General features: G+C 44.9%; 3 long non-coding RNA genes across 6 annotated transcripts in view; 1 reads left to right on the top strand and 2 right to left on the bottom strand.

Annotated features, from left to right (window-relative positions):
- Nucleotides 1–617: 617 nt before the first annotated feature.
- On the bottom strand, nt 618–4,853 carry LOC147755395 (uncharacterized). Its single transcript, XR_015328328.1, has 2 exons — nt 2,843–4,853; nt 618–2,037 (listed from the first exon to the last, which is right to left on the bottom strand). It is a non-coding gene; the product is annotated as an uncharacterized LOC147755395 (long non-coding RNA).
- Nucleotides 4,854–4,859: 6 nt separating this feature from the next.
- LOC147755394 (uncharacterized) lies at nt 4,860–16,456 on the bottom strand. The gene is made up of 3 exons (XR_015328327.1): nt 15,660–16,456; nt 10,544–10,675; nt 4,860–8,174 (listed from the first exon to the last, which is right to left on the bottom strand). It is a non-coding gene; the product is annotated as an uncharacterized LOC147755394 (long non-coding RNA).
- The window catches only part of LOC111251824 (uncharacterized), a 27,507-nt gene continuing 25,490 nt past the window's right edge, over nt 16,436–18,452 (top strand). For 2 of the 4 annotated variants that reach the window (XR_015328325.1, XR_015328326.1), the window contains exons 1-2: nt 16,436–16,930; nt 17,098–17,536. This is a non-coding gene — a long non-coding RNA (uncharacterized LOC111251824). The remainder of the gene's footprint in view (nt 16,931–17,097; nt 17,537–18,452) is intronic. The other 2 variants (XR_015328324.1, XR_002673984.2) reach the window with 2 other exon arrangements.

Here is an 18,452-nt window from a genome sequence, read left to right as displayed (position 1 = left end):
GAAAGAATGTTCGATGCCGAGAGTAGAATTTGAGCCTGCATATGGAGACAGAGAAAAACAAGGGATCTGCATTGTCATCATAGGCTAGGGTACCTTGGCGCGTCTTGGTTAACATGAGTGTGACATATGAAGATATAACGTTGTGAGGTTTGGTCCTCGTTCGGTAATCGGTGCGATGAATGATGACGTTAGAAAGAGACGCACTGGACTGTGTCAACAGAACATTGCTGTATAGAGGGCGACACGTTAGAGTCCGTGCGAAAACACTGGTGATTCTACGAGTACAAAAAATGTGTTGCCTAATATCAGGTTGTAAGGGAATATAGAGGCAAATATCCGCTCCTTTACCCGTATAGCAAGACAGATATTCATAAAGCGTGTCCTCGAAAAACGCATAATTATCTGATAATACTAGCACTGCTTACCTTTAAGAGCACTTCGTTAATTTTTGTCTGAATATATTGATCGAATTGTCCGAGTACGGCCATTGCAATTACTGGCGTATCACCACGACGGTCGTAAAACAACAACGACCGTTTCTCAAATACGCTCCATAAATACTAGGAATTTTTCTAACAAGTTCGTTATTTTCTTTTATCGAAAAAAAAAAACATCAATTTCAATAATACTAGGTCTCCTGGTATTTCATAATAATTTTTTACTGTTACATTCAATAACTAAACCCTATCAAATAGGTTACACATAAGAGCAGGCTTTTAATCACATTTAACATGAGACTATGCTGGCAGAGGTGTACCCTTTTGCTTGGACAAGGTTGAACGTTCTATTCGTCATTGAACGCAGTCTCGCTCAGCAGGATTCTGCTATTAATAGAAAAGAAGCTGATTCCGCTGCTCTCGGTTGAATCGAAGTACTTGGTTCGTTTATCCGCGACCGCTTATAATTGAAAGAACGCCGCAAGGTAGATACCTCTTCTCGTTGTATGATACATAACAAAGGACCTTATGCCTGTACAGGATCGGACTTCAGTCCGTGTACATGGGTGCGTCTGTTTGGCTGGGCTTCATTGCTACCATGTCCAGCTCGTCACCCGCTCATCTCATCAGAATTTCCTTTTTTTTTTTTGCATGCTTCTTTCTTTCTCATTCGCAGGATGGATGACTCAATAAATGTGGCCCGCTTACAATTAATGGCCAATGCTTCTGCCGTCGACAGCGATCATCTTCACACGATTCGGACTCTCTCTCACCGAGCAACCAGCAAGAGAAATTGAGAAAAAAAAAATTCTGCTACAGATGAAAACGACAGCCACTGTCTCAGTTGAATCTGCCTATGCAGCATAGCGCTGTCTGGCGGAGCAAGCGGCAGTGTTTGTCTTCTACTGGTCGATGTTCGGTGCCTACTGTTCTGCAGCCTATTTCCTCAATGTCGATCTTTGCACAGTTGGCTCTAATGCCGCTTGCCTCCAATACACTCCGACCTCTCGAGCCCCGACACCTCTTCGTTCTCATCAGTACTCCGTCTACCAGCAGCAGTAGTAATGGTAGTAGCAGTGGTCACCGTCGTTTTTCCTCTCATCGATTTCTAAACACTCGCTACAATGGAAGCAACTGGATATCATACAATTATTATTAGCTGGCAAATGGCAAGCGACCCTGCTAGTCAAACAGGCCGCGGAGAGCATAGACGCACGTTGGCTTCGCTGACCAAGAGGCTTCTTCTTTATTTCGTTGTGCAATTTCCGGTTAACGAGCACACTGTGGGTAAATCTAGGCTGCTACAATCGAAGATCGAAGCACAGAATTACAGAACATTGTGGATTGTAGAGCGAGAAGCGAGATTCAGGCCTTGACCGCAGCGCTAGTGAAGGACATTAGCAGCAACTCAACAGAAAAAATGACCGGTGCGAAAGAACGAATGAGGGCCTGATTAGTGCACGATGAACGATGTGATTCTGTAAGACGTCGTTGAGGATGTACACAATGTTTCGTTTTCCGTTCCAACTATTATAGAAGGGTCGTTATATAGAATTCTGACGCGACGAAGGAATGGCTGTTCATACACAATAAAGATTTCCTGCACATGCAAACGTAGAAAAGCAATTGTATTTATTTGTTGTTATCATTGTTAGGTATTTATCTGTTCGTGGTTTGTTCGATAATATTTGCTTAGGGTTCAATTGTCTACTGTCCAAGTTCGCTCGCGGCTAGATGTCTAATTAAGTGGGGTCATAAAATAGGAACCGTGACCGATACGAGCTCAGAAATTTCGTGTGTACCTATAAGTTTCCTGAAAACGAGTTAACCTCCGCTTTTCGACTAGTAACAAGTTTACTAGCAGTCAGTCACTAACTGTGAATGATGACTATTGCAATGCAATCAAGTATTTCTCTGAGCGTTTCATTTCCCCAACCTACCTTTAACATAACTAATAGCAGCAGGTGTTGTAATAGATTCAATCGGCAACGGGGTCCTGTGTTATGTCTTAGCAAATGAAATTCTGCTACGCTTCAAGCCCCAGCCCTAACCGCTTGTACTTTTCCCTATATATTGTCGGACGCTCTCCGCAAACATATACAAAAATGCATTACAACCACCCATGTATCCAAACATTGTCGCCTATATTGAAATTTACTCTGAATACACCAGAATTTCGGTTGCAGTAAATCTTTCATTAGGTGACGTCAGCGACTGTCAGCCGTTATCCATCTTTACCATCAGAGGCCGTCCTTAACCACGCACTTGTCCTGGCTGAATTCTTTCTTCAATTGCGTTCTTCCCTCGTCTATCTACAATAGATCCTATCACCTACTACAACTACCTCAGCTCCTGCCGCAATAGTTGCCACGATTACAGCTGCTCATATGTGTCAAATCACTTACTTTGTTCTGCGGTTACACTGTTACCGTTTCTTTTCCTTGAACTGTCACAGAACGCTGACTTTTCCTTATTGTGCATCGATGAGGGCTAGCATAAACGTCCCCACGTGCGACACATGACCAGCCCGCCTACCATGGTTTGATCCTAACGGGGTCCTCGGCGCAGACTTCGCGGACTTAACGCCTTCACTAGACCGAACATAGCAGCACATCTTTTGCCTTGCCCAACTATTACATTATAGCGTATGACTTCAGAAACTTGTGGCGTGAAGATCGTTCGAGCGGAACGTTTTCGGCTATAGCCAAGCCGGTCGCCGTTAGAAGCTGTTATTGACAGTCGAAAAACGAAAGCCAAATTCGAAGACACAATCAAAAGGAAGCTTGGGCGACGGCGGAACACCGTTTGACCTTGAACTGCCGTTATCGTTTACAGATAAAACGGAGGAATCGAGGAGTTGAGAGAGTTAAAGAAACAAAAAGTATGTAAAGGGAGTAGTCTGAACTGAGCTAGTGTCCTTCCTGTTGCCCTGCAGTCGTGCTGGGGCGGCGAAATGTCGCTTCGTGTATATCCTATCTTTCGTTGTGTATTTTTTTTCTTTATCTCTCTTTCTCGTTGCTTCTTGTAGCATTAGCTCACCCGTTACTGTGCTGACTAGGCCACAACACTGCGCACGTGCACCGATCCTTGGCGATATGTGCACGTATACTAAATGTTGCGCTCCTGGTTAAGCAATGGCTGGGCTGGTATTGGAATAGCTAAGCATAGTCTTTGCTACTGCCATACAATAACGACTGTCATTGTCCTCTGCTATTTAAATGGTGAACAAGTAAAAGGGCACGCACTTGCTCCTCCATCTACGAAAAGTGAGTCCACGAACAAAGAGTATCTGTAAGCACCACCTCACCGGTCTTTTTCGGTATGTAGATGAAGTCGAGCGTAATTGCAGCTGTAAGAACGGGAATCCAGCGCGAGTAGCATCGTCTGCACACATACCTGCAGGCATACATGTATGCAGGTATCTCTACTCGATGAGAGGCAAACCCGTTAGGGTAGGAACACTTTAAGAACAATGATAGCCGGGGTAGCAGGACACTATCTGTGAGCAACCAGGCTCGAGCAAGAAGGGACAGAAGTGAAAATTGAACAAGCTGTCACAAATGCTTTGTGCTAGTACTACTCATGTACGAGTAGTTGAAACAGTTGTTGTTACACGTGCAGCATTGACTAAAGGGTTGTGTACAGCTATATCGAAGTAAAGCACATCGGCAATAGAAGATGCGAGTGTAGAAGATGTTCTTTTCTGCTGCCCCCTCATTTGAGTACCAAAGAGTGTAGGGGTGCTCTGTGAGATAGCGCGAACCCGGCCGTTGCACGCTCAATCTGCCCCCCTTCTATTCCCTGGCGAGGCGACCCCACCTACCCGCGCCTCTCTATCGAAGCAGTGACGTATGCTAGTGGTACTGCTGCAATAGTGGCCACAAAGAGGGTTCTATGTCTATCTGTGTAACTAGTTCGCTGCTGCAGGCCTATCCTCTCGTTATTTTCATGCTTGCTGCTATGGAAGCTACGCTGGATACGTACCAAGCGCAAGTTTTTTGCTTGCCTGAAAAGCGGTTGTGCTTTGGCATGGCGCTTTTTGCAATAGAAAAGCAATACAAGGCCAGCGTGCTAGACTAGGGAGTGGGCTCGAACGTGCAGAAATCTATGCGGTGGGACTACGCTTGCAAACAGAGAGAAGGCAAAAGTTAGCCGAAAACTAATGGCGTGGAAGTCATTACTATTTCTTTCATTAGGCGCACTATCGTGGGCTATGTAGGAAAAACAGCGGGTCGTCCGTGCGTCGGGCGTCAAATGTCTCACGCGAACTCCAACAAGCAGGGCAAAGGAAAAGGGCGAGGGAGGCAGGCCATCAGAAAAGTCATCTATACCTATGTCATTATAGGTATAGAAACAGCCTATGTAGGTACAGAGTATAGGAGCAACGTGGCTTTGCGGCAAAACAAACGTTCGCGAAAGGACAGAACGCGTGAATTGGGTGTGAAGAGTCTATAAAATGAGCAACATCATGTCAAGCGTTATAAAACCTAGGAAAATTTTGAAATGTGTAAAGATTATCGTTTTGTCGCATTTTAGCTGAGTTCCTACCGTCAGAACGATCTACGCCCTAATGCCTGTGTTCCTCCCTTTTTCTATTATCATTTAATCAGCACCAAGCTTTATAAGTTGCAATTTTCTAGTGCCGTTCCAAGCCGATATGTATGCGAGGGACCGAAAGAAAATTATAAATCTTATTATTCACTACGAAGTGTGGAAGGTCGAACAAAGCAAGAGTCTACATATGACTCTTGCTTTGTTCTCTCTTTTTTTCTCTTTTTCTGTAACTATTGTGATGAAGGTATAAGGAAGCCCTATCAAGGGACTAAGTTCCATTAGGATTAATATTAAATTTACAGTGCATCCTGAAGCAGCGAGTCATGAGTCTTCAACGCTGCATCACCATAAAATAAATTCTTGTCATTGGCACGATAAGAGTTTAGGTAAATGCACTGTGAAGGGCCATAGGCACCTAACTTGTTATATCATGAATATGAGCGTCCTACTTGACCTGCTTTTGCCGGAGTTTGCGCGCAGGGCGTTTTGCCAAGAGGCGAGACGCGTTTTTGTAGAAGACCGTGCTTCTGTCCGCTACCGTCTCTATCTACCGGGTGGCAGCGCCGCGTTGGCTATGGGATTGTTACATTTCCGAAAATATAACACGCTAGAGAGACGTGCTAAGCCGATTACAGATTGTTGGCAAACGTTACCTAGGGTGCTGCAGCATGGCTACCGAGCAGTAGAACCTTCGAGCGTAGCTAGCTAGCTGGCTGGCTATTGGCTTTTGGACGTTTGGGTAATAGTGGGCGTGTGAATGCCACGACAGCTCGTTCTAGCCAGGTATATGGCAAGGCTGAGAAGGATGGGGAGGCGCCAAACGAACGAAAGCGTATGCTGAATTGTTGTGCATGTTGAGTTGGCTAAAATTAGAATTCAATTAGTTAATGCCAAGTCAATGATAAATTAGATTTGGTCTTCACCCAACGTTCCCTAGACCTCGTCGCCTCTAAGTGCTTTTTCATCAAATACGATATAGTATAGAGTCTATAGGGTAGACAAACGAAAGCCTCTTGTAAATCTAGCCAAAGTGATTGGACTCGTTATCTTACCTAGCTAATGAGTTAGTGTCTGTGAACATGTATTAATAGACAGTTGATTAGAAAAACTGTTTGATACCATTTTGAGACAAACAAATGTACAAACTAACTTTATAAAATGATACACGACAAGTGTGCTAACTTAGATGATGCTTTACTGGCAGATATTTGATAACTCGTGTCTTATAATATAGTAGGTGATATAGCTGGCTGTTTATTTTTTGTGATACTACAGTAAAGTAGCAAAAATTGCAAGTGATTTTCCAGTTGCAGACCATGTACTTATTACTATTAACAATCAAACGAATAGAGTGTATGACGAGGTGTAGCATACAACATTCACCTGCAAACACACCACGTCCATATACATATAGATCTGTATGTTTAAGGATAAATAACAATGTGTGGTCCACTTCGAATAGACTGCTCTCTTCGAAGTTATGAGATGTTTTGGCTGGATAAAAGGGTGTTTCTTCACACCACGCAGATCCGCTAGAGAATGCTGGTAATAGAATTTGCATTATATACTCAGCTAAGGTAGAGCGTAAGGCGGCTGACACGGTTCGACGTTTAAGGCGGGGTCTTCAAAAGTTTGTAGTACTAGGGTACAAAGCCTCCGGCACTTCAGCTTCGTGCGTCAACACCTGCTCCAGCCTCGAAGATGTGTGTGCATTACGATACCTACTCCACCTTTCAGAGTCACTGCTCACGCCTCGTTTAGCGACCTCAGCTGAGACATCGGGAATATCGAGGGCTTCATCAAGCTATGACTGTTAATATTTCTCGCGGTTTATGTCACGCGAGCTGGGAGTGCTTGCGACATTTTAAAAAATGGGCTGCAAATGGAGCAGTTACACTGCTCGGGCTTACTGCTTGCTTGAAAATAGAATTTATCCGACTTAATAGGAGGCACGTAAAGATGAAGACTGGTAAGTGTAGAAATTACGCATAACTACTTTTTTGGGCAAAATGACATAGTTTAGATCGTGCTGAATTGGTTTTATGCGGCACAAATAAATGTGTATATATATAATATCACGGTATTGATATTATATTTGTGTATATATATAATATACACAAATATAATATCACGGTACCTGCATGTCGCAATTAAGATGAGTTCGCACATTACAGATATGCAATGGCCTGAACAAATGCATATAAGTTTGGTTGCTTCCTAGACGCACGCAATACACTGCAGCAAAGAGCCACTGTTTTTGTCGTTAAAAAGTCGAAGTGTCGTCGATCGAAATCTTTTATCGGAGTTGCTTTTTTGAAGTCGATTAGACCTCACTATGGTTAAAGCACATCTACGAAGTGAATATGAGAGCTCGCAGCACAGCTAGTACTTCAAGGATATGTTGCGCACTATGCGCAACTTGAGTATGCGTTATTATTATTATTAGAACGTATCTCCGTAAGCAAGATGTATCATAAATCGTTCGAAGCCACAGAGGTCGTTTACCGATTTCAAGTTAAGTTAACTTCTCTGGACAGGGGAAGCCTTACTCGGGGAATCTGAACTACAAGAAAACGAATCTTTCTTCTTCTTTGTACTTGATGCAGCTTTCTGGATAGAGACTATATTTGCATTTTTCAGATGTCGTCGCTTAACTATGTTAGAGGTCGATTCTATAATAGTAAAACCTCTCCCAGCGAGACGAGAAACGAGCGAAAACTCCTGCGTTCCAATGTTATCTATAAAGGTCGCCACTTTGTCGTCACCGCTTCTCTGGTCTCAATTTTGTAGCTACTGCTGCTGTGACGAAGAGCTCTAACCGTTACAAGTGGAACGAAAACTTCAAGAGTCAGTGATGAAAGCTACTGCTGAATGGAAGACAGACGCGTATTGTTAAATCAGCCGCTGTATGTTTTATCTGTTTCGTTGCTGATTTTCCTGCAGTTCCAGTGAACAGGAATTATCTCTGATTTGAGGCAGTACTGAAGCCGTTGCTACTGCTATTGCCTTTCTGGTCGCTATCGCCAACGTCGTCCTCCTGCATCTCGTGTATCTGCCTCACGAATCCTTGACTCAAGACCGCAGACGAGTGCTTACCTTGTGGCTAGAGATTACACCAAGATGTAAATGTGTCGATTTGTAGAAACCACAAGAGTCAGAGTTGTGGCCTCGTAGGCTATTTACCTACAAAGTAGATAGATAGCCAGATGTAGCAAACAGACGTGCTGAACCAGATGCCTTTGGTAGATTATACTGTATACTGAGCGATCAGAAAAAACACTGTACAGACATTATTACATCTTGAACCGTGAACAGAAGCGGTTTTCGGTGCGAGCACGAGGGCCAACCACTATAGTTTCCTTCCATTGTTGCGAACTAGCTACTACTGACCGTAGCGATTGCTACCTTCAAGGCGGCGCAACGTACTAAACATACAAAGACTCACTTACAGACAAAGACACATACAAACATGGTCTCAAGTGTATACAAATACTGGCGGCGAGACACGCAAAGAGACCTGCTGAGAGCATAGAAATTCAAGCTGGCCGTAATAACCATAGCTGCTGTTGTAGTTGCAAAATCCTAGCAGAATCAAAAGTAAGAGCAGTCCCGTGGCGAGAGAACAATGCTTGCCTGATTTGTTCGAGTATAAGCTGCTCCGTCGCCCCGGCTGCGAGCAATCGTGATGGCGGGCCGATAAAAGGACTTTGTCGTCTACTTCATTGTAGTGCATATAGCCGTATCTGTCCTTTGCAACTGTGCGTATGTATGACTTGTTAAAAGCAAGCCTAACACCCACATTAATCGTACGAGATTGCAAATGTCGTTTTCTTATGACTGGTCACTGTGGAATCGTGTCGTATGTGCTACATGATTATTTTACACATGACGGGAGAAGTGACTAGCAAAATCTGCAGGGTCTTCTAGCTGATCGGCAGCAATTCGAGCAAGCCTATAAATGTGTGTATAGACAAAAAGTAACGAGCGATATGACAGAATAGAAGACAGGACGAGAAAACTGGCAGGATACAGATGGCCAGTTGAAAATTGTTTAATTCATTTTTAATTTGAAGTTATTTGTCGTCGCCTTGGGATCTTGCAATGAAAGGGGAACAAGGCTCGATTCTCTGCTGTCTTCAAGATACAGAACCCACGGTAATAGCTGACAGCAGACCCAGATGGTGAACCCTGTGAGCACCTTTCGAATCTGTCGAACATGTCGGCAAATGAAGCAGTTCGCTGTTCACTGGAAAAGGATTGCTAGTCAATTTAGGACCTACCTCTATTCGGGCTTCCGGTACTGCTCGAATAGGTCCAAAGCTTTAAAGGATGCTCCGCAAAAACAGTCAAGCTCACGATTGATTATATCCGTATCAATAGATTCTTGCGCCCTGTGCCTAAAGCCAAACAAAGACGTTGGTCTTGATGTGGACTCGACTTTAGGCCAAGAAGCAGAGATGATCGCGGCTTACGGCTATGAATAGAATGTTATTCAATGCCGATCAACAATCGCTTTTACGATAGAACGAATTAGGTCAAGTAGTCAAATTTGGCTCTGCGTCATAATCCATCCTTGGTTTAATTATCTGTGTCGCGTCGCACGCCGCGATCAATATCAATACTGAATTTTTCCATAAGTTTTGTACAATAAGCACAAATATACGATCGCGACCTGATTTAGACAATGTTGTAGGCCGTAATGCAGTTTAATAACAATTATTAGTAATAGCAATAAACTTGTACTGTGATCAAGCGACCGGCGGATATAGCATCATTGCGTGCCCTGACCAATACAATCCACGTAGTCTGTCTCTTGCGCCTTTCTAATTGTTGTGACCACATAATCGATATCGGCTTCTATTGTAGGTGGCTAACGTGAGGCTATAAACTCATCATCTATAAGTTTGCAAATGTAATAGCTTGCCATTAGGTAGCAACCCTGTGAAGGGCCTAGACCGAAATTGTTGCGTACGACGCAAGCCGCCAGTTAAAATTTATTTCTATAGCTGTGAGCCCTCGCTCGATGACTCGCAAATGATTAAATTCGTAGCTTTCATGGGATTCGAACATACCACGCGCATTACGTGCCGTGCTGCAAAAGAATCAGAGATCTCTAACCTCAAGGGATCCACTTCACAGAAGTCTTTGAAGTTATTTATGCAGCGAATTCTTTGAATAATCCACAAACGGGTAAAAGTAAACAGAGAAAGGTATGAGGAACGTCTCATAGGGCAAACCTGGACGGCGTTTATAGCCATGGTTATTTGTAGCAGTTTCAATTATTTCTAATAAATGGATCTTGTAACAAATGCAGCTAGAACACATAAACCTATACAGAGAGAACATGTACATATCATGTAGCGTAGTAGTATGTTTTTATTTTATAATTATGTATACGATATATCATTGAAGTATGAATTCGAACAAGTGCGTTGCACCGTTCCACAAATCTCTGTTTTCTATTTTCGACGGTACTTTAAACAAACTATACAATTGTAAGTTACCACATCGCTCTATGATAGCTGGTTCTTGGGGGATCTGCATGCGCTCACCTTTCTGAATAACTACAAAGCGGGAGTCGTCGTGCCGGCCATCGAACGCGGGGTTGCTATTGAGGGCTGTCTGCAGATTCATCTATTTTCAGTTTTGCTTCTGTTCTGTATTCTGCTCCTGCAACGATTGTGCTGACAATAACATTAAGATTGTATGGTGTTACTGGAGTCGGCATAAAGTCAACGGCTGCAGCCAGCTCTAAAGCCGGCAGATAAAGCGCTCAAGATGTTTACACCTTAAGTGGAATGGCTTGAAAACTTTTAGAAGCCACAGTGTTTCGCCAAATCGATGGCAGCAGCTAAGGGGCAGGCTCTGTCGTTGCCTCTACAGCCGGTCCAAGAGAGCAACAATCTTTGCATGAAAGAAAAGAAAAAGCCTCAATCGCGCTTGTACCGCTCATTTCTCTCAGAGCAGTCACGCAATCACTAGTGATGTTGGCACACACGGCACTATTCTTAGTTGGGCTGGAATCTTCGAGTGCTTCGCTGCGTCGGCTGGGGCTGTTCTGCAATCTATATCTGATGAAAAAAAGCTAGAAAACCCTTTACGCGAAACAGTAGCTCTTCCTACGCTGCCAAGCATCCCCTTATGTGCACGGCATAAGATGACGCTGCAGCTTCTACGACAGCTAAGAAGACTCGCGTTTTGGATGTTTGAAGCTTGGAATCAGGAATTATGGCTGAAATGGGACCAGTGAAAAAAGGGTGAAGCGAGGTGAATAAGGTGCGCAGCCGTTGAAATAGTCAAGAAAAGGTGAAAGCTAGGAAAGGGCCTAACGACAGAGCAGACGTCAGGAAAAAAGTAGAACTAAGGATAGAGGCAAAGTGACTGAAACGATAGGTCTGCCGTCTGATTTATTGGAATTTGAACGCAGGTCTCCGTATAGCGTTCTCCTTGTTTACTTGCTACTGGCGAAAGCAAAGCCACAAAAAACGTAACGTATGGAGAAAATACTGCCGCCGCTATTACCGCTTCTGACTGAAAGGCCGTCACCGTCTTGACGCAGACGAAAACGAGGAGAGAAAAGGAGTCGTCGGCAACGGCGCCGCGCAAATAAGGGTGAATAGAACGAAGCTCGGAAAGGCAAAAACGAAACTAGAAAAATAGAGAGAACCTGTTATACGCAACACGGGCAAAGGGAGGTGGCAGATAGGTATAGATGAACTGGAGCGACCTGTACAGAACGAACGAGAAATATGAAGAAACGTGGGGCAGAGAGAGCGCGCGTCATTTTTAAAAGATCGCGCTGGCAACTACGCTAGACAAATTCCACCAAACAAACGAAGAGCGAAGGGAATTACTCCCTGAGCACTGGATACGGAATTGGTAGGCAGTGAAAGGGGAACAATTGGGTACAACAGGCACGGATTAAGGGACTACAAATGGACTTATTTGAAACGGTGCCAAGCCGAGGTGGAGCTGACTGACGGAGCTGGAAGCGATTACTAGATGTGGTCTTGCTACTGGTATTTAGGTTCGGACGACGACAAAGATGGCGGAAAGTATTAGACGGTACTACCTCTCATTATCCTGCTGCTTCTAAACGATGCAGACGAGCGACCGCATTTGTGACTATATTTGGTGCGGCGACGTGCAGGACGGCGAAATGGCTGAGCAAGGTCGGCATTGGAACTGGAGTAGAACAACAGAAAGAACTGAAAGAACTGTGCATTTTCGTACGTTTGTTATATGGCTGTATGCTGCCAGCGGAAGGGCGCTGGTAGAGGGAATCAGGGACACTGGGAAGGATAGAACGCAGCCATTACTTCCCCGCTCTCTATGGGTAGAGAGTTTTGCTTTCACGGTAGATGAACTAGTGCCAGGAGTTACTTGGGAGTAACGTAACGTAGGACGAACTACAAACGCCACTGGATTGGCAGTCGGCTGCTGTTGCTGCCCGCTTGCCAGCAGTAGCAATACGGCGCGGAAGAGGCGGCAGTTATGGCGGCGACAATAGAAACAAAGGCGTAGCTGAGCACCAAGAGTACACGGTAACCACTGAGCGCAGCTTGACGCTATTTTTGCTGTTGCTGTTACTGTTGATGCCGGTTGTGGCGTCGAATGGGACTGAAGGCAGTGAACAGCTTGAACCGCTAGACGCGGTGGTGCACAACAGAAAGAAACAGAGCAGGAAAAGAAGAGAGGAAGCAACGTGGGGAGAAGAGACAGGGCGGGCGGGTGGGTGTCGCTAAGGGAGCGGGGCTACAGGGTGGGCATGACGGGCAGTATCGTAGACTGGAAGAGAGTGATTAACGGATTCTCCCGAGGGACCACCTAAGCACACGACACGAAACGGCAAGTGACGGGGTTAAGTTACCGTTAGTGCTGTCGGATAGGAACGCGACTGAACCGTGACTTCCGCCCCTGCCGGTTAAGAGCCAACTAGGTTGGGGTTGCCAGGGTTAGGCGAGGCAGGAAAGGGGCCATGCGTAGGCGTACTGGTAGCAGCAGCAGCAACTCGCTAGGAGTGCTGCTATTGCTAGCGCTATTGCTGCTAAACCTATGAGGCTGTCTCCTCCTTCCAGGATACGCCAGTGGTATCCTAGACTTGCATTACACTCGGGACGGCGGCTTGGTTCGTCGTTTGCTTTATCGTTGTACTATCGTGTGGCGCCCGCTGCTTGTCGGTCTCTGAAGAGCGGTATCGGTTACAAAGGGGCTGCTCTGTTGGGCTGCAGAGCATCTCTCAGCTGCTGCCGAGGGCCAATGGACCGAGAGCGACAGGAACAACGACGACTACAGACGTTGCACGCTGATAGTGCAAGTTGCCGCCGGGTTGCGGGCTGATTTGAGCACTTCATCGAAGTGGCTTCATGTTTTCGTAGTCCGACTCGAGGTGAAGCCCGACTGGCTTCAACTGAGCACGGCCCAACCGGTCGAAGCCGGGGATAGGCACCATTTGTCCGCGACAGCGGCCGGCCAAATGGACTACATTAACTAACGTAGTAACGTGGCGTAGTCTGCCTTACCGTTGCCCGGCATCACTCAGCAGCCATTCAGGCCCAAGGCAAGGTCTTTAAGACCTTTAGTGTTGTAGCTTGGGAGCTTTTACGTGATGCTCCTGCTGCTGCTCGCCACTGTAGGCCCAAAGGTCTACGTTTCGAATGATTAAGCTGGAAGTGAGTATTAAATGGTCATTACGGAATACTGCGTACCGCATCATGGGTGCTGCATGTGTGTGAATAATATGTGCCCAATATATAATCAGTTCGTTCAATTTTTTAGTAAAAAAGGAAACAGTTACTTACGAATCTATGGAAATGTCAGCCTATTCTCGATTAAACATTTTAAGCAAAAACACTTTACGCTGACGATACGAAGGCGTAGGTTCCTCTGGTAAGCTAAAAAAGGAACTGCTTTAAATAGAGTAGGTACTTATTAGTATTACTGATTTATTCCGTGTTCAAAAATTCATCTAATAATCGCATATATAATTCCCTAAATACGATTGTTTAGGTTGAAGATGGCAAAAATTTATCGATACTGTAGTCTGGACGGGTGTGCTCACAACATTTCATTATTCTAAGTTAGGTAGAGTGTTACGTTCGTATGTCTCTATTTGGCGTAATAGTAAATGCCAACCGTAAACGAAATAGTTTTTTTGTTATGTGATTATAACAACGGTATATCGGGCATGGATGGGATAAAACGGGCTGCATACAGGTTCGAGGAGCCAGTACTATAGAGAGAAATATATTCAGAGGGAGCGTATTTCTTTAGTATTGCTATAGCAAGCAGAAATTTTCTTACGGTAAGCCTAGATACAGCAAGTTTTTCATAGATAAGGCTAACACCAAATGACAGAATGAACGACGTCGCATCTGATGATAAAATGTTCAGGATACACTTTCTCTGTGAATCTACGGGTCAGTGTACTTGGGTAGTATTTGGTATGAAGAGTATCTAAGAAAAAGTAGCACGATAGAGTGGCGGGAGTTTCGAACGTTTGTTAACGGTGCATTGTGCCCGCTGTATACTTTGTTTTGCTCATACTTTCAAGAAGCTTTGCCTAGGAAGTAATTGCGTTCGAAAAGGTTACTGGTCGAGAAGCCTTTTTTTTTCCTGTTAAGAATAGTAGCAGGGTCATAATTGTTTCAATGATGGGCTATTTTATACGTTTCAGCATGTGTGGGCTTCCTCGGCAGTGAGTCGGCTCCGACATGGTCATCGCCTTTACATCACCCCCTACAAATTCAAAATTTTCATCCGCCAAACAATATAAGGATAGAGAACATTTCTTCGAGAGTATCATATATACGCTATGCATCTATTTTTGAATATTTTTTATTATTTGAATAGCCCCCACAGGATGGCCACTCGTTCGACACTAGAATTTCGGTAGTATCAGAAACGTAGTCCGTATCGTATACAGTACATCACCGTTAACCATTATACTGTCACGGCCTAATAGGGAGAGCAGCTAGTCCTGCTACTATTTCAAACTACGGGTATACGAATGTTGGTCTCGATCTATTACTATATTACTTGACGCCAGACACGTTATATGATCGACAAATCAACGATCCGCCGTAAGACCCACTTGTTCATTGCCTGATAGTTATTAAATAATAGAACCATTACTAATCGTGCCCTCTTCCCTAAAACGCGGAACCATACAATAATCGTAAAGATAATGCATTTCGACCGGTGGTCGTAACACCCGAAAGCGAGCGCGGGGAATAGAGGCAAATAAAGCATTACAAATAACACGATGATAATGGCCACAACCACTACTGTGCGTACCCGACAGCCGCTGGGCATCGCTTGCACAGAAGGGCTAAGCTGTAGCTAGCAACAGATCTAAATGAATGATGCCCAACGACTGCTGGATTCGGTTGGCTGAACGCTGAATACTAAGTAACGCAGTGACGAACGAGCGCGTCCTAGGGCTGGTGCCGCTCAAAACAACTAGCTTGCTCTATAAATCGATGGATAGACAAAAGACAAAGGCCGATGGCAGGGTAACGCTACTGGTGGCAAAGCCGGAAGCAGCTGTTAGAGATGAATCAGAGGAGGAGAAAGGTAGAGGATAAGAAATAAAGGGCAGAGATTCATCGACGGATAGACAGGCGGAGTGAAATGGTTCTAAAATTGAAATCCAGCTGCGTCGCTCACCGTTAAATCGTTGACAAACTGTGGTTAAGCATAGCGGGCGAGCGGTGAGCCACGGCATGGACAAGAGCCTGGCAGGCTCGCAGGAGTCGCCTTTGTTCCACTGACGTGAAGAATAGGAGCGCAATGAAAGAAAGTGAATACGATGGGGTTGCCGCGGCTGGTATTGCTGTCTCTGCGGCGTATTGAAAATATAAAATAGGCTGATTCTTTGGCTCTGATGAAGTCGAAAAGTTTTCAAACAAAAGGCGAGATTGAAGGGAGAGTGAGGAAAATATATGAAGCTGAAGGATGCGCCGAACATGCGTTGTCGTTGCTCATGGGCAGGTACAGCCGGTAGCGATGGCTGGCCTTAAACAACGGGATTGCAGCTTTGCCGTTCGGCTTCCAGGCGAAAAGCGGGCGAGAAGACCATGTTGATAATGAAAACGGAGTCCTGTTCCTAAAGCGATTTCTTCTAAAACGGCTTCTTGTAATGGCAAACGATTGTCAACTTGCTTCAAATCGAGAACTAGCATAGAAACGGCATTGAATGCAGATGGACGGCATCTACCGCTGACCATGCGCTCCCCAATCCATGTGAGTGACATTCAATGGTAGCACAAAGACTCAATTTGAAATAAATACAAGAACAGATAAGTACAACCACAAGCGTTATTCACCGATATGGAAAGTCTGCATGGACATATTTCTTGGCCGGCTAGTTGGATACACAGGGCGGGTCAATACGGCCAGCGGACGTAGCAACGGTCAGTGAAGTTAGACAATCAACCAGCCAAGCAAACGACTTCTTAATCTCTTACGCGTTCGACATTTCCCCTAGGTGCTTTTATAATGCCTATTATATGTCACTGCTAGACAATGATCGGTCCCTGGACAAAGTTCCAAAAAGCGTGACGCTGCATCGTAAAACGGTAGTTAGAAAAAGCTGTAAAGGCCGTTACTAGCGGCGGCGCCATGCGTCGCGACAGAGCTCTCATTTCGTTCGTGATTTTACCGACAGCCACATCGTGCGGTTTCTTGTTCACACATATCCACGACGCTGATTCGTTTCGAGACGAAGAAACCTTAATAACGACTGAGATCGTGCTGGTTACGCCAAAAGGTCTTCGGCGATTGTGCCTTCATCGTACACACAATACTTCACACGACTACGACCATATTAACTATCAAACGTTGGATATTGCACTCAAGGGACAGCGCAGTGCAGACGAGCTGCTGCCGCTGCCCCTGCCCCTGCCGCCACCGCTGCTGCTACCAGTAGATTTGTGAAGGTATACGAACGGGGCGCTCCTATAGCTACTATTGTATAGCAAATGAACTTGGCAGTCAATCAGATGCAAAGGTGACACCATATTTGTATGCGGCAAGTTATACATATACTTATCTCTTTCCGCCTTATTTTCTCCCCCGCCCCCTTCCTTTCCTCCTCTGCAAATAGCTTTAATGAAGATGGATCGGCTATCGGTTGGTTAGGTTCGCATTAGCGCACCAGAGGCTGATGGCGAAATGGGTGACGACATGGTGACTAGCTTCGAATATTTCGAGCTGTGCGCAGCCGACTGTGAAGAACAGAAGGTTCAGGCTAGAGGCCCTGGCAACCGAAGCTAGTTCTAGTTTGGCGGCAGACTGAAGATCCGACTTAGCTGAACTTAACAGAAAAACGATAGTGACTATAGAGCGGAACCAAAGGCTAAATGAAATGGTGACACAGTTGCCGAAATCAAGCTGCAGATACACTAGTACGCTTGGAATGAAAAACAGGCAGGGTGACAGCAAGAATGAAAGAGGCTGAGGTTATCGAGATGCGGCCAAAAGCTGCTGGCGATTGGCGTATCATCGGTCAATGAAACGCGCTCGACTGGAAGGACCAGATACTGGTGAGATAGGCTGGTAGACAAGCAATGCATTCTGACCACTTCGTTTCGAACATTCTGCCCGGAGATAGACCAGTAGTAATCTAGATAGAGTTTGCGCTGTGAAGTACAACAATTCTCATAGAAGAGCGTACTCTTGTTTGCTGTTAGAACGTGTAGGGTCCGTCCGTTTGCTGATAGAGCTATCTGGCTTTTAACATTAGCTTAAGGTGAAGATTACGTATGCGAGTTAAATCTATGTTGGTACGCTTATTGTAAAAATGCTGTAAGATTTTTCTTATATATTTAAGAAGAGTTTGTAACCAAATGTGTCCAGTGAGATGCTCGCTTTTTCGAACACAATCGTCGTATACAAAGGACACAGAACTTATAGAGTTTCAAGAAAGACCCCCTTACAGAAGAAAAGTAGGACAGTTACAGGGGGTAGTGTCACCTTATCTGAAGTGCAAAGCCGTACAGAAGTGAAACTACTAGGCAGAAGACGCTGGGCGTGGTTGCGCACGACGAGATGATGGCAGACTTTGTGGTTGTGATAATGGGGCCGCGTAACAATGCTATCCTATAGGCTATAAGCTACAACCTAGAACGCACTAACAATACCTCCGAAAATATCGACAGGCGCTAAAAACCTCGGCAGCTGTAACTGCCACAAAACATTGCAGTGGTTGCCCTGCTTAGCGGTTACGATCACGAGAGAAAATTGAGTTACTTTTCAAATTGCATAGTTGGTAGTGGCTACCGCGTCAGTTGAGCTGACGTATGTGATGGATACTTTTATTATAAATAGTTACTCGGATACCGGCGTAGACCAAGTAAAAGGCGGAATGTAACTATTTGCGTCTTTATATCAATCTTTTGTCGACTTGTGACTAGACAGTAAGCGTTTAGAGGTTCGAACAGTTTAAAAAAAACACAGGTG

Source organism: Varroa destructor, unplaced genomic scaffold, assembly GCF_002443255.2.
Source record: "Varroa destructor unplaced genomic scaffold, Vdes_3.0 BEIS01000005.1, whole genome shotgun sequence".
NCBI lineage: Eukaryota > Metazoa > Arthropoda > Arachnida > Mesostigmata > Varroidae > Varroa > Varroa destructor.
This window is presented reverse-complemented; position numbering and strand designations above follow the sequence as displayed.